This window comes from Lissotriton helveticus, chromosome 1_1 (assembly GCF_964261635.1).
Source record: "Lissotriton helveticus chromosome 1_1, aLisHel1.1, whole genome shotgun sequence".
Classification (NCBI taxonomy): domain Eukaryota; kingdom Metazoa; phylum Chordata; class Amphibia; order Caudata; family Salamandridae; genus Lissotriton; species Lissotriton helveticus.
This window is the reverse complement of record NC_136057.1, coordinates 563,688,923-563,703,840: the sequence shown is the minus strand read 5'-3', so window position 1 is coordinate 563,703,840 and position 14,918 is coordinate 563,688,923.

Genomic DNA, 14,918 nt, shown 5'->3' with positions numbered 1-14,918 from the left:
ACGACGTAATGATAGAATGCGGGCAGAATCTTGGTATGGCAAAACCTGCAGGGCTGCATACAAGATACTCGCTGCAGCTGTTAGATCGAAGAACAGAGATCTTATACAAGATGCAAGACGCAACTATAAAATGACCCAGCAGAAAGCAAAAAAATCCTGGGATGAAAAATACTGGGAAGAGCTTTTTGAAGCCAGCAAATCGAGAAACATGGCAGGTTTTTGGTACCTAGTAAAATGGGGCAAGGGGTGCCACAGGGCCCACCCAAAAAATGTTGTCGCACCTGAAATGTGGGTGTCGCATTTTAAGACTCAGTTTGCACACACAGATTGGGAAAAAGGGGTAAGCAGTGATATTGTCCTTAATAATGTAACTATCACCCCACTGCAATTTAGCCTGAAAGAAGTTGAATATGCCCTAACCACTGTCCCCAAAGGGAGAGCTCCAGGGCCAGATATGATACCCGCAGACCTTTTCTTGCATGGTAGAGAGGTCTGGGCACCGTATATTCAGCTATTAGCAAATGCCATTGCCAAAGGCTCCCCAATCCCAGATATTTGGAAGGGAGCCGAAATAATCCCCATCTTCAAGAAAGGAGACCATGCTGACCCCGCAAATTACAGGCCAATCAGCTTGATAGCCTGTATCCAGAAGGTGGTGGCCAGGCTCGTGCTACTCAGGATTCAGGGTTGGATAGACGACGCTGAGGTCATGTCGCCACTGCAAGCTGGTTTTCGCCCATTCACGAGCACTGTGGACCAGGTCTTCAGATTCGCTACTATTTACTGGAAGTGGGTAGTTCTAGGTGGAGGCACACTCTACGCAGCCTTTGTCGATTTGAAATCGGCCTTCGACCTAGTGCCACGCACCAGGCTGTGGAGAGTTCTTCAGGACCAAGGCATGCCACCGGAACTCCTCGCACTTTTAATAAAATTCCATGAAAACAACTATGCACAGGTCAGGTGGGGGGAGCCAGGCCAGGCTACTGACAAATTCCCAACTGAGAGAGGAGTAAGACAAGGGTGCGTCTTGGCACCGACACTGTTTACACTGTATATCAACAGGGTTACTGAATATTTTAAGGACTCACCTACAGATGCTCCTAAGTTAAATGGTGTCTCGATACCCCTACTGTTGTTTGCCGATGACACCCTTTTAATTTCTAAAACACAACAAGGGCTCCAGAGAGCAATTGGGTGCTTTGAGGCTTTCTGTACAGATTATGGCTTTAACCATCAATGTATTGAAAACAAAATGTATGGTTATGCACAGACACAAGAACGTGAAAGGCAGAGTGTTAATGAATGTGGAGCCCCTTGAACAGACCCAAAGTTTTAGCTATCTTGGAATTACCCTGGGGTCTAGACTGGAATGGAAACCTCATATGAATTACCTATCTACTAAACATGAACAGTTGGCAGGAGTGCTCTGAAGAGAATTACGATCCTCGCCCACACAACCAATAGCTCCGGCCCTAAAAATATACGACACCAAAATACGGGCCTCTGTGCTATATGGGGCAGAATTATGGGGGGCATCTAAAAACTCGGCCCTGACATTAGCTCAAAATAAGTTCATGAGGGGCCTGGCAAGGCTACCTCCATCCACACCGTTGATACCCCTCTACCCAGACCTGGGCTGTCAGAGAATTCAGGATGTTGCCCGATTCAGATCGATCGCATACTGGCGGAGGATCTGGGTCACCCCTGAACTTTCTCACTATGCTCAGGCTCTATTAGAAACCAGAGATATGGACAAAGGGAGCAGAATACCCTGGTTCAGACAAGTTAGGCTGATCTACAAAGCTATGGGACTGGGGGACTTATGGGATAATCCATCACAAAATTATTTTCCGTCACGTAAGACCCTAAAAGAGCTTTACTGGGCCATGGTAATTCAAAGAGACTTCCAAAAATGCACTGCCCCCTCAATAACCAGGGATTTCTTGGAGCAAAAACACATACCGGTCTATGAACCATACTGGAATGTTATTACCATCCCTGATGATAGGAAATTGTTCCACCAGTACAGGGTGGCAACTCTCCCAATCAACACATTCACCAGTACATGGTCTACTAACAATAATGATGCTGCGTGCCCCTTCTGTGCTACCCAACCAGAAAGCCTAGCCCACGTCCTTTTTATATGCCCTAAGTACAAATTTCCACGCTCCAAATGGCTGAGGCCATTATGTATTCAGAAAGGCATTAAAAGAGGCACTGAAGCGCTAAGGATTTTAAGAACAGATGGTTCTGATAGCTTGGTAATCGCCGTGGCCACATTTTTTAAATGGATGTGGGTAATTCGTAGGAACAAATTAAAATGACTGAACACTCCATTAATTTAATCTTGTATTATACTTTGACTGTACAGAAATTAGAAATGTATTGAAAACTTAATTCATCTTTTTTAATGTTTTTAATTCTAGTTTTATAATATTTATTCTCTTAACTAATGTGTATGGAACAATCAGTGGACTGGATCAATTTAGAAGTGTAAATAAGAACATCCCTTAGATCTTGTAAAATAACGGATGGAACAACCATCCATCGCTGCATTATCGATCTGATGTTGTGATTTTACTTTTATCTGACATTGTTTTTAAATATGTTGTCTTTTATGACTTGTAGTCTAAATAAAGACTTCTTTTGATTTGATTTGATTTGAGTAACAGCTTTCAAATCTTCAAAACAATAAAAACAATAAAAAAAGAAGCTACCTCTTCACCCGCGGTGCGGGACGTAGCACGGACAAAGCCCGGACAAAGCCCGGACCAAGGGCGGGCCCGTCTGTGCCCGTCAGGGACCAGCAGAGACTGGACTGGGTCACCCCTCTGAGAACTGGCCACTGATAATTTGTGTGGTAAGCTCAATTGCTAGCATTCGAAACTGCATTTTAGGAGTGTGACTTATGAATTATTGAGAAGGTCCGTTCCTGCATGTTTAATATTCTACTGCCTTGGACGCCGTAAAAATCATGAGTAAACGCAAAGGTCCTGCTGATACTTTGGATGCTTTTGTTATCTGAGCAGAATCCCTACTAAACCATGAGATACAAATAGTAGAAAGGCGTTTATCCCTTGGTCTGTTAACCTTTCCACACACAGGCAATTGTGTTCTCCAAAACCGACAGACACCCCGCAAACAATCCCGCTGAGACCAACAACAACGGCCTTAAATGAGTCACCGCTATCTAATATTTAAACCACTTCTCCACCAGTGGTACAAGATGATATAAATAGCATACCTAGCCCTGGTATGGCACCCAGACTACGAAAACAAAGACCGATAGTAGGTAACAAGGGGGGAGAACAACAGGTAAAAAAGAAAGCTAACCCTGTTATGAGGAAACACAAGGCAAAGAAAGTTGGGGGGACTGTCCAAGTGGTAAAATTAAATCACAACTTGGATTCCCAAACAGTAATCAAAAAATCGGTTAGCACACAGACAGAGATAGATTACGCTCTGCATTTCCCGCAACTAGAAGAAATTGCCGGGAATATAAAGCGAATTATAAAAACGTCCTTAGAGTCTGCGAATGAGGTTATGCTAACCCAGATTGAGGATCGCATGAGTGAGAAACTAAGCTCATTGGACAAAAAGATAGAGCAGTTGAATATTACTATAGGGCATTTGAAGAACAGTAGTGACTCTATCTGCCCCATTGTCCAGGAAGGAGGGCTCCAACCTATACGTTACCAATCACCAATACAATCACCAACACAAGGGGAGGGGGAGGTTCCTTTTGGTAAGGGTAAAACAAATAACAGGAGCAATGTGTCCAGGGATGTCCCCATGACAAACATTTATACTACAGCAAACAACAGGGTGGGCAGAACTGAGGGTGAGCCACAGATCACCTATGGAAACCAAGGAAGCTTGATTAATAGTCAACATGCACAAATAGCCCCTGATAGACCAGGCACCCATTGTGGTAGGGCAGCAACATATAGCCCAAAATGCACTTATTTAATACCAAATACTGATATCGTAGAACTACCCCGCTTCATGCCCTTATGTGGTAATCTTAGCTAGAGTCCCTGTTTTAAGAAGAGAACAGAAAGAGACTTGGTATAACCTACGGAATAAAATAGTTGATTGGTTAATGAAATTTAAACAATTAAACCCACTAAACACTGAAGATATTCTTATGGTTCGTAGGGTAGGGTGGGTGGGAGAATCCACAAAGAACATAAGCGGTGACTGTGTTGTGACAAATTTTAGATGCCCCCAAATGGTTCGGAATATATTAAACACCCAAGAGGAGATCTCGCTTAGAAACACTTGTGTTTGTGCTCTTCCACTAGGTTATTTCTATAGACCGCTCCCTGGAAACAGTGCCAATGGTGTGGACACTTTTGTTCCACTCTCAAATAGATTCGCGGGATTATCATCCTTAGTTGATTTAGATTGACAACAAAAACTCTTACTACATAGAGTAAATGCTTCGGTAACGTCTCAGAAGAATAACCCTATTGCCCAGCCACACTCCCTCTATGCACATAGCATAGAAGTTCCACAGTGTGCTTCCAATGGTTGTTGGGATAAACAAACTATCCAAGCAGGTGGGAGTAGGGTCCATTCTGAGCTCACAAGCCTCCTGCTTGTAGCTGTGCTCAGACCACTTAATGGAAACCAACATGTTAATTCTGCCCAACGGAAATATGGGAAACGGGTTACAGTCGACTATAGAATTGGGCAAGCACTTGGAAGTACGTCTCACTTCCTGGAACATAGCAGGGCTAAATAGGAATTTAACTGATATGGTATGGAATGAATATATTGAGCAGAGTGATATTTCCCTCTTACAGGAGACTTGGTCATTGGAAACCCCCCACAGAGTGGGCTTCAAAACGTTTAGCATGGATGCTAGTCCTTCAGTAAAAGGTAGGCCATCAGGGGGCCTTGTAATATGGATAAGTATCACCCTCGAAATTGATATTGTTCAAGTGTATATACCGTCACAAGACGTGGTGGGTCTAAAAATGGTCACACGGGATGGTAAGGCCTTATATTTAATTAACATCTATAATAGGCCAAATCCTGCCAACAAAGAATCATTAGTAATAGAACAGCTTGATTCTTTTTTAGATGCATTAGGGCCCAAACTAAGGGTAATTGTTGGTGGCGATTTCAATTGCAATTTTGAACCAGTATTGGGCTCTGATAATCTCTTTGAGGATGAAGATATGGCAAGCAATATTCCTGCCATAGAAAGTAGCAGAGAGGTAAGGTGTACTCTAGCAGTGGCCCAAATCAGCTCACAACAAGTCACGGTCTAAGAGCATGTAACGGCCGACTGTACTCCGATAGGCCAAATGCATACACATTTTGTAGAGGTAGCTCCCGGAGCAATATATAGACTACATACTGGTGTCGATAGAGTTTTGGCCATATGTTGTTGACTTGAAAATAGATCCTAGAACTGAGAGTGATCATCGTCATCTACAGTTGATGTTAACATCACAACCCTTTTCATCCACTTCGGTGGGCAAAAGAGAAAATAGTACTATTGAGGACGATATTATAATAAGTAACAACCGATGAGCTGTAAAGTGGCAGCATATTCTAGGAAATAGCCAATCTATGACAAGTATTTACAGTATATTTGCAGATACTATTACACCTTTTTTAAATTTACCAGTAGACAAAATTTCAATGTTAGATCTACATACCACCTTGGTAGATGCTTTAACTCCAGTTGTAAGCAATATACCCAAAGAGAGAAATGCAGGAGGTAATTACCGGAATGAGGCGGAAAATCCCTGGTACAACAAAGAATGTTGGGTAGCTAAAACTTATTCAGGCAATTAAAAGTAATAATTTAAATGCAATAAGGGAAAAAAGGTATAATCATAAGCGTTCCCTTGAAAAAGCGAAAAAATCATGCGATGATGACATCTGGACAGATCTAATTAGTCCAGACAAGTCCAAAGACCAGACAGGTTTTTGGAGATTGATAGCGAAAGGGAAAGAAGCAGGAAGGATCACTAAAGATCTGTTCCTTGATGAAAATACATGGGTTGAACACTTTTCCCGCCTCTATTCAGATATCAATTGTGAGCAATTTGTTATAACTAAAGGTTTGGCGCTTACTAAAAAAGGCTACCAACTTGCACTTTAGTTTGAAAGAAACAATACAGGCAATTGAGGCAGTTAAACAGGGGAAAGCTCCTGGATCCGACAAAATTCCCGGAGATTTATTGAAACACAACACCGGTGTTTGGGGACCATATATAAATGATCTGTGCAATGGAATAGTTGCAGGTACACCGATACCCGAAACATGGAAAGGGGCAAATATATTTACGATTTTTAAACAGGGCAATCGATATGATCCAGCAAATTAACGCCCTATCAGTTTAATTGATATTTTACAGAAAGTTTTTGCTAGGCATATTTTAAGTAGATTAACAGGGTGAATTGAAGACAACCAAGTACTTTCAAAATATCAGGCAGGGTTCAGAATCAAAACTAGTATGATTGACCAAGTTTTAGATTTACATGTATATGCTGGAAATATATAAACATGAGAAAGGGCAGTTTGTACATTGCCTTTGTAGATTTAAAGGCAGCATTCAACCTAGTAACCCGGAACCTGCTGTTGGATTCACTGAAATGTCTAGGGGTGCCAGGCTAACTACTTGTACAAATAATTTGGCTCCACGATGGAAACGTTGCTAAAGTAAGATTGGGTCTAGGGAGAAACTCACTAAGGCAATACCAGTGAGAAGGGGTGTACGCCAAGGGTGTGTATTGGCACCCACCCTGTTCTCGATGTATGTAAATGACTGCAATGTTTAATGGATTCCTTCTACACATATTGTACTATGAAAGGCCTTGAAATTAATTCCAGCAAAACTAAATACATGTCAATAAACCCAAATAGATTTTTTAAATAGAATTTAGTGCTAAATAAACAGAAATTAGAGTATGCGCAAAGTTTGAACTATTTAGGTATCACATTAGATACCAAATTGACCTGGAAGCTGCAACTGGAAAAAAACAGGATAATTATGCTTCAAAACTCATTCCCTATCCTGAAGAAACATGGGGCCAGCATTTCGAAAGCAGTGTCCCCCGCCCTGGAGGTATTTAAATGCAAAGCCCAATCAGCCTCTCTTTATGGAGCTGAAATATGGGGCCTTACTGCAAAAAGAATTTTGAACTGGGAGAAAATAATTTTTTTCGGAAACTATTAAGTCTCCCCACTAAAACACCCTTAATCCCAGTTGTCATGGATCTTAACATCAAGCGCACAGATCATCATGCTTTATTAAGACCTCTTTTATTTTGGGTGAGAATCTGGTCAACCCCAGAGCTATCACACTATAAAGAAGGCCTAGAGGAGATTATGAAAAATGACCAAAGGAAGGATATATCATGGCTTAAACATGTGACATTGTGGATGAAGAAGCTGGGTTTATCCCATTACTGGGAGGAACCATCCCAGTTGACATTGGCTTGCAAGAATTTGTTAAATTCTTCCTTCTGGTCCTATATTAATAATAGTGTGTTACATAGTTCTTTCATGGGATCTTTAACAACACGAGTTCTTCTCTTTAAAGAAGTAGCACAGTTTGAACCCTTTTTGGACGAGGTACATCCCGAACTAGCGAAATCCCTGTTCATGAAATTTATATATGGGGTGCTTCAGACAAATGCTAATAAATCCAGATGGGGCAACAATTACGATGATGGAAGTTGCGATTGGTGCGTGTTTTGTAAAAAAGAGGTCAAGGAAAATGACTTACATAAATATTATTTTACTGTCCCTCATATGATATCCCTAGGAAAAAATGGATTAAACCAGTTTGTAAAAACTTGAATGTTAGATGCTGTAGAGAAGCAGAACGCATACTGTAGACAGATTTGTCACAATTGGTTGTCCTCAGTGTAAGCAGATTTTTATTTAATGAGAACCTTACAAGAGCTAAAATTGGATTGAAACTATAATATCTAAGGATTACGTGATCTCAGTAAATATCGCTAAAGACTCTTGCACTCGCACTTTATCAATCTATGGTCATTTATTGGGGAATTGTGATTCTGTAAGGACCTACTCCAAGTTATGACATTACGGAAATATTGATATACGCAGTGTTGAATGTACGTATGGATAAAAATCCAATGGCTCTCAAAATAATGCCACCTTATTTTAAATGCCTAGCTTTTATATTGTTTTTATTGTATTTATTGATGTAGCTATGTTTTAATGGCGTAGTTGGAATGGATCATGTAATTGCCATGTATTTAAATGCCCCTATCATGTTGCACCATAACTAATAGATACATATCAATTTTATATTTATTGTAAGAGGTTTTAAAATATATCTTTTTTGGTTAAAATTTACAGAAATAAAGGTTTTGAAATTGAAATTGAAGTAATAGTTAATTCAATTTTTATTCATTCTTAATGTATTATTGAATTGACTTTTAATCAGTTGGAATATGGAATATTTATTTTTGGTTCCTGGTATGCCAAGTTTGCAGGGGAATAGGGTGGAAGTTAATTAAGTAATAATTAATTAACTATGAATTATCATTTATAACTTATAAATGAATGATTTAATTGATGCTAGGTTCATAGTGGTCTACGGTGAGAAGTTAATTAAGAATTAATTAGCAATTAATGATTATTGATGAATTAATTATTTTTAATATATATATTATGGGATAGCTATTATTAAGCTATATTTTAGGTGTGGGCTGCTTGAGTTGCAGGGTGGGAAATGTATTAATTAATAATTGAATAAAAAGTATTTATGAATTCATAGTTCACTATTTTAGTGAATAGTAATTCATGAATTGTTTTTACATTTTTTATGTAAGTCCTTTAAGGGTAAACCAGAGTTGGTGGGCATGCCACTTGAGAGGATAGATGTGTTTAATTACTTGAGTGTCACTCTATCTTCGACCCTCTCATGAAAACCCCAGGTGGACCTAATATTCCTCAAACATAGGCGGGTTACTGGTGCTATAGTAAAAGAACATAGTAGTTCTTCTAGTAAACCCATCAGACCAGCACTGCAGATATATGATTCTAAAGCAGTTAGCTCAGTCTTATATGAATCTGAACTGTGGAGTTTCTCCAACATATCCTCTCCAACAAGATCCGAGAACAGGTTTCTGAAAAATGTAACTTGTCTTCAGTCTAGCACCCCACTGAAAGCCGTGATGCTGGATATGGGTAAGAATACATTAGCTGATAAAGCCAGACTCCTCAAAGAAGCAAATCCTGATAGGAATTGTCCCCCTACGCACAGCGTTGTAGATACCCGAGCTGGGTATAATGAAGTTAGTAGGAACAGGAAATTTAATCCATCAATAATTTTATTTCATTAATGGTTTCAAATGTCAACAGTTCATTTGTATGTTCCAAATTCGATGCAAAAAGGTATGTCCAAAATGCTTATTTATGTATCCCTATGCATTTCGGGCTATACATAAGCCCTTCATCAGGGGAAGATTCTAAAAAGAAAAACAAATAAACGGACTAAGTATGAGGAGCGGGTCTCCACTAACTACATCATGTCAATAGTGATCATTAATTCCCTGTGTACCAGGCGTTGTGAATGATGGTGGAATAACCGAGGAAATTCGTGGTGATATGTGTTTTAGATATGTGTTAATAAGCGGATCTCACATTACGGAAAGAACCATCGGTGACATGCAAGCTGTTAATTAAAGAAATAAAAAGCGTGGTGGTAGCGTGCATTGGGGATACATATGGCAACTATTAGCGTCGCTCGTGAAAAGTTGTACCGTGCAACGAAAAGAGTACACAGTGCACTGAAATAGTCCAAGAGTGCCGATAAACTATGTCCAAAGACCCAGAGTGGCCTAGAAAGGTGTTAAGCGGATTAACGACATTAGTACTTACATAAAGCATTTTCAAGAAAGACTCACGAGCCGCAGTTCGCATGCCGGGAAGCGTGCATTTGTGTAAATGTTAGTCTCAAGTAAACGTGTGACGTTACCAGGCTATAAAAAATAGAAAGAGGACTACACGTGAAAATAGATGGCGGCCATCTTACAATGGTGAAAATGAACGAAAAACCTTGTGGAGTGAAGCTAAATAAATACAAAAAATGTTGCAAGAATCAGATAGCAATCAAAATGCAAATAAAACAACATGGTGTGAGTGTGCAATAAAGCAAATGAAGGTAACATAGTACATGTGTGAAAAAATTAACACAAGTGTGACAATGATCATCACAGTAAAAAACTAAGATCATATTAGATTACAAGTAGCAAAGAAATTCCATTCTGTCATTTAACCCTGTGGGTTGCATCGTGCGTAGGTATCTGATCCAAAAGTTCTCTCTTTGGAGTAACCTGTCTTTCATGTTCATGGTTTCTGTGGGTTGTACATTTTCAAGTACAGTGAATTTCAATTGTGCAACATTGTGTCTGTTTTCTGCAAAATGTGCGGCAATTGTGGATTTCATGTTGCTGGTCCGAATGTTACTTTTGTTTTCAAGAATTCTTGTTCTGATTTTGCGTTCTGTGTGGCCGACATAACAAAGGCCACAGGGACACTTGAGTAAGTAGATGACATTGTTGGTGTTGCATGTGGCGTTGACTCTCAATTTAATTGGATTACCCTTCATGGGATGGTGCAGGATATTACCCTTTATGGTGTTGTTGCAGTTACTGCATTTATAGCAGGGTTGTAGTCCTTTATATGTATGTGAACATTTGTCGCTTTTAGGATGAGTTAGTAATTCTTTAAGATTGAGTCCACGAGTGTACGAAAAGATGGGAGGTTGTTCAAACAGACCTTGAAAGTCTGGTTCTCGACTGAGTAGTTGCCAATGTTTCATAATAATTTTGCGGTATTTGGTACTCAGTATAGAGTATTTGGAAACCACAATCATGCGTTTGCTCTCAGTTTTGATTTTGGTGACAGAAGCTGTTCTCTGTTCAGGTTGTCACATTTGTTTTTAGCAGTCATGAGGACTTCCTCAGGAAAACCTCGATCTGGAAATCTTTGACACATGGTTGTCATGTGAGTCTTACAATCTGTGGAGTCGGATATAATTCTTTAGATCCTCATGAGTTGAGACAATGGAAGGTTATTCTTCAGACTGGGTCGGTGGAAACTTGAGTAGTGAAGAGTACTGTTGCGGTCGGTTTTCTTTTGAAAAAGAGTGGTACTGAATTTGTTGTCCAAAAGTAAAACTTGGACATCGAAGAAATTTATGGTTTTTTGATCATATGTCCATGTAAATTGGATGCGGCCATTGATGGTATTTAACAGTTGCAAAAATTCAAGTAGTTTCATCCGGGGTCCAGACCATAGGATGAAGATGTTATCGATATACCTTAGGAAAAGTTTCCCATATTGTATCCATAGAGGTTGATTAAGGATATTCCGTTGTTCAAAATGGTGCATGAACAGGTTGGCATAGACCGGGGCAGCACAGTTGCCCATTGAAGTCCCGCTGAGTTGAAGGTAGCACGTGTCTTGCCAATTGAAATAACTTTGATACAGTGTGAATCCAAGGAGTTCCATGACAAAAGGTTGTAATTCTATTTTAATGTCCGAGTTCAGTATGGCAGATTCTATTGCCTCTATCCCCAGATTGTGTGGGATAGACGTGTATAATGCCTTAATGTCAACGGTGCACAACCAATGTTCTGTGTTCGTATCCAACAATTAGTCGTCCAATTTCTTCAAGAAATCAGTGGTATCGCGAAGATAAGTCGGAGTAGCAGTGACCAAAGATTGTAAATGTTTGTCCAACAATTTGGCAATGGGTTCATGGATGCTGCCCCTGGTGGACACAATAGGTCTAAAAGGCGGATTGTGTGAGTCCTTGTGAACCTTGGGTAGCATGTACAATGAAGGGGTTCTAGGATTAGTCTGTGTTAAAAACTTTTTGGTTTTCTCCATGATGATTTTAAGTTCAATAGCTTTCTGAAGAATGGATTCAAGATGATCTTTAAATTCATTGGTTGGATCATATGTCAATGGTGCATAAGTGTTGATGTCAGTGACGTGGTTAGACACTTGAAGTTCATAGAATGTCTTGTCCATAATGACCAGTGCGCCGCCCTTGTCGGCGTTCTGGCAAATGATGTTCGGATTCTCTGCTAGTTTCTGTAAAACACTCCGTTCTTTCATGGTAAGGTTGTTGTGTTTCAGTTTAGGATGGAAGTTCAGAGATATAATGTCTTGTTTAACTAAATTCTCAAATGTATCAATGATCTTGTGGCTGGCGGGTGCCATGAATGTACTCCGTGGGCGTAAGCCTAAGAGAATCTCATCTTGTTGAGTAGTGACCGACTCCTCTCATTGTTATTTTGGAGAAGGTTATGGTATATCCAGAACTAACTAAATATGCCATGGCCTTTCAGGATGTGATGGAGACTGATAGGTTCCATAAAAATGATTGGCTTCGACAAATTAGAAAGTTATTAATAGCCATATGCCCAAGAATGTTCTGTGAAAATTCTCCTTCTGAACCGAAGTTGACAGCTGAGGCATTAAAAAAAACTATTGGCTATAGGTTGGACAAAATGAGATTGAACCTATTGCTATCTCATTGATGGGGAGATTCTGAGGGGGATATTCACAAGGATTTATCTCCGATTTATCCACACCTCAACCCATTCACAAGCTGGTACAAACTGCAGGCATCACCAGTATTCCAGCGATAACTGCCCCAAAATATATCTCCGTAGTGGACACCACCAACTAACCCTGATGAGATGCAGAGTAGGCGTTCTTGTGCAATAACACACTAAAAAACCACAACACCACTTTCACAACGAACTGCCAGATCTGTGATGCGAACCAAAAACAGGTGATAAGCCACGGTAGCAGCAAGGAATTAACACCTGCCTTTTGCTGGAGTTAAGCAAACCGACTACCTGCAGCATAAAAGGGAGCCCAGCCAAGAGCCACACCTGAAGACCCACAAATGCCAAGGAGACAATGATCATGCAACGCGGATACCCATGAGGGTCACAACACCCATTGCAACCACCCCAAACCCGCCACCATGCCCAGGACCCGTCCCGCCACCCACCTGAAATGCACCTGCCACCCAGACCCAATGGTAGAGGAGGACAACAATCCCTCACATCCTGACCTACATCCCCCACCTGCTGACGGTCCCAACCCAACAGACAACCAACATCCCTCCACATACAAAGCTGCCAGTTGCACAGCACATGCCGGCCTCTGGTACCATCCAACCCACAACTGCCAAAGTTTGAGGAGTCACACAGCCAGCCCCATCCAAGATCATCACTCCTGTCCTGGATGCCAACATCAGCCTGGTACCCCAGCACCCCCGTGTCACCCACACCACGCAGGAGCAGTTGGAGCCCAAGCAAGCCCCTATGCCATAGCTGGATTCCCTCACGTGTCATGGATAATCAACTGCACACACGTACCCCTCATGCCCCATGCCCACACTGCCACAACAGAAGCACATGCATACAATGAATGTGCAGGCAATAGCGGACCGCCCGGGACTCCTCAACAATGTTGTGGTCAACTTCCCAGGCAGAGTGCATGATACTCACATCTCACAACAGTTCATCATCACCCAGCACTCCCAGGATGGCACACATGGAAATGCAGTGCCCGTTCGTTTGTCCAAAATAAACACACCACACACCTCCAGCCCACAGTCATGCAACTCACGACACTGCCAATGGGCACGCAGAACAACTACATTCAACATGGCACACAGCATGCCAACTGACCAGACACAACAACACGACTCCATTGGGAATCCGTCCTTGGGATGCCCACAACCCAGCCACGGCATGGCACCACAGACACACAATAGCAGGATGTGAGGAGCGGCATGGAGCAGGCATGTGCCGAAGTGGTAAGTGACTAAGGAATGCGGACCTAACCAATGCCAGGTATGGCGTGGAGGTGCTGGACAGACCACAGAGTGCAAACCACGGAAATGGCCATCAACTGCTGGTGCATGTAGTGTAGTGGTCAGTGGATGCTACCATGTCCCCACGAGCTGTGGGGCAGAATGCGGAAATGTCGCACGTTATGTCCCCCCTGCATGGTCATGCGTAGTGGGTTGGACCTGCGTATGACAGGCCTGCGTAGTCGTGTGAACAAAGAGCCCATCACACTGGTCGTGGTTCTCATTCGGAAAGGACAAGGCATCTGCCGGGCAGCACCTCTCAGCCCGTCACGAGTCCTGCGCAAAGCGTAGCGGGGTCCTGCGTACCTGTGCGCCTGCTGCACCCCGGGCCGCTGGTCCCCAGACCTGTCATGCCTGCCCCAGCACACCAACGGGGCTCTGCTCACCTGCCTACACCGGCGTGTGTCAAAGAGGGCCCACCACGTGCCGGTGCAAGCTCCAAGCACCAGTCCCACGACCTCTGCAGCCTCTGCAGAACATCGCTGGCCCCCGGACGCTGCCCCACATTACTCCTTTCTCATTGACATATTCCACCAGTGTCCTCTTCGGCCCAGTAAGTCTCACACATGGAACTGTGTCCTGAGTCCTGAATGGCAGTGACCCCAGGTCCGTGGCAGCGGCCACAGCATCAGGCTTCCTTCGATCAGTGAGGAATGATTCCATATCGCAGGCCTGGGACACATGGTGCCACTAACCCTGTTCAACGGAAGCCGGTGACACGTGGATAAGGGCTCAGGCCTACCCTGCAGACCAGTAGGTCCCACATCCAGCACTTAGTCGCGAATCATAAATGACAGAGTCCACACCAGTGAATGCACGGAGAGGAGAAGAGGAAGATGCAGCTCAGTCCGGATGAAAGCCGTATCAGATTCACGGAGGTGATCGAACACTATCAACAACTGACCTGGAGCCATCAACCGCAAGTCAGCAGCCCGTGGCTGTAGGCCCGCGCAGGACACTGTGCATCTGGGGCCACTAACTCTGTTCAGCACAAGTCATAGGGCCTTTATGGTT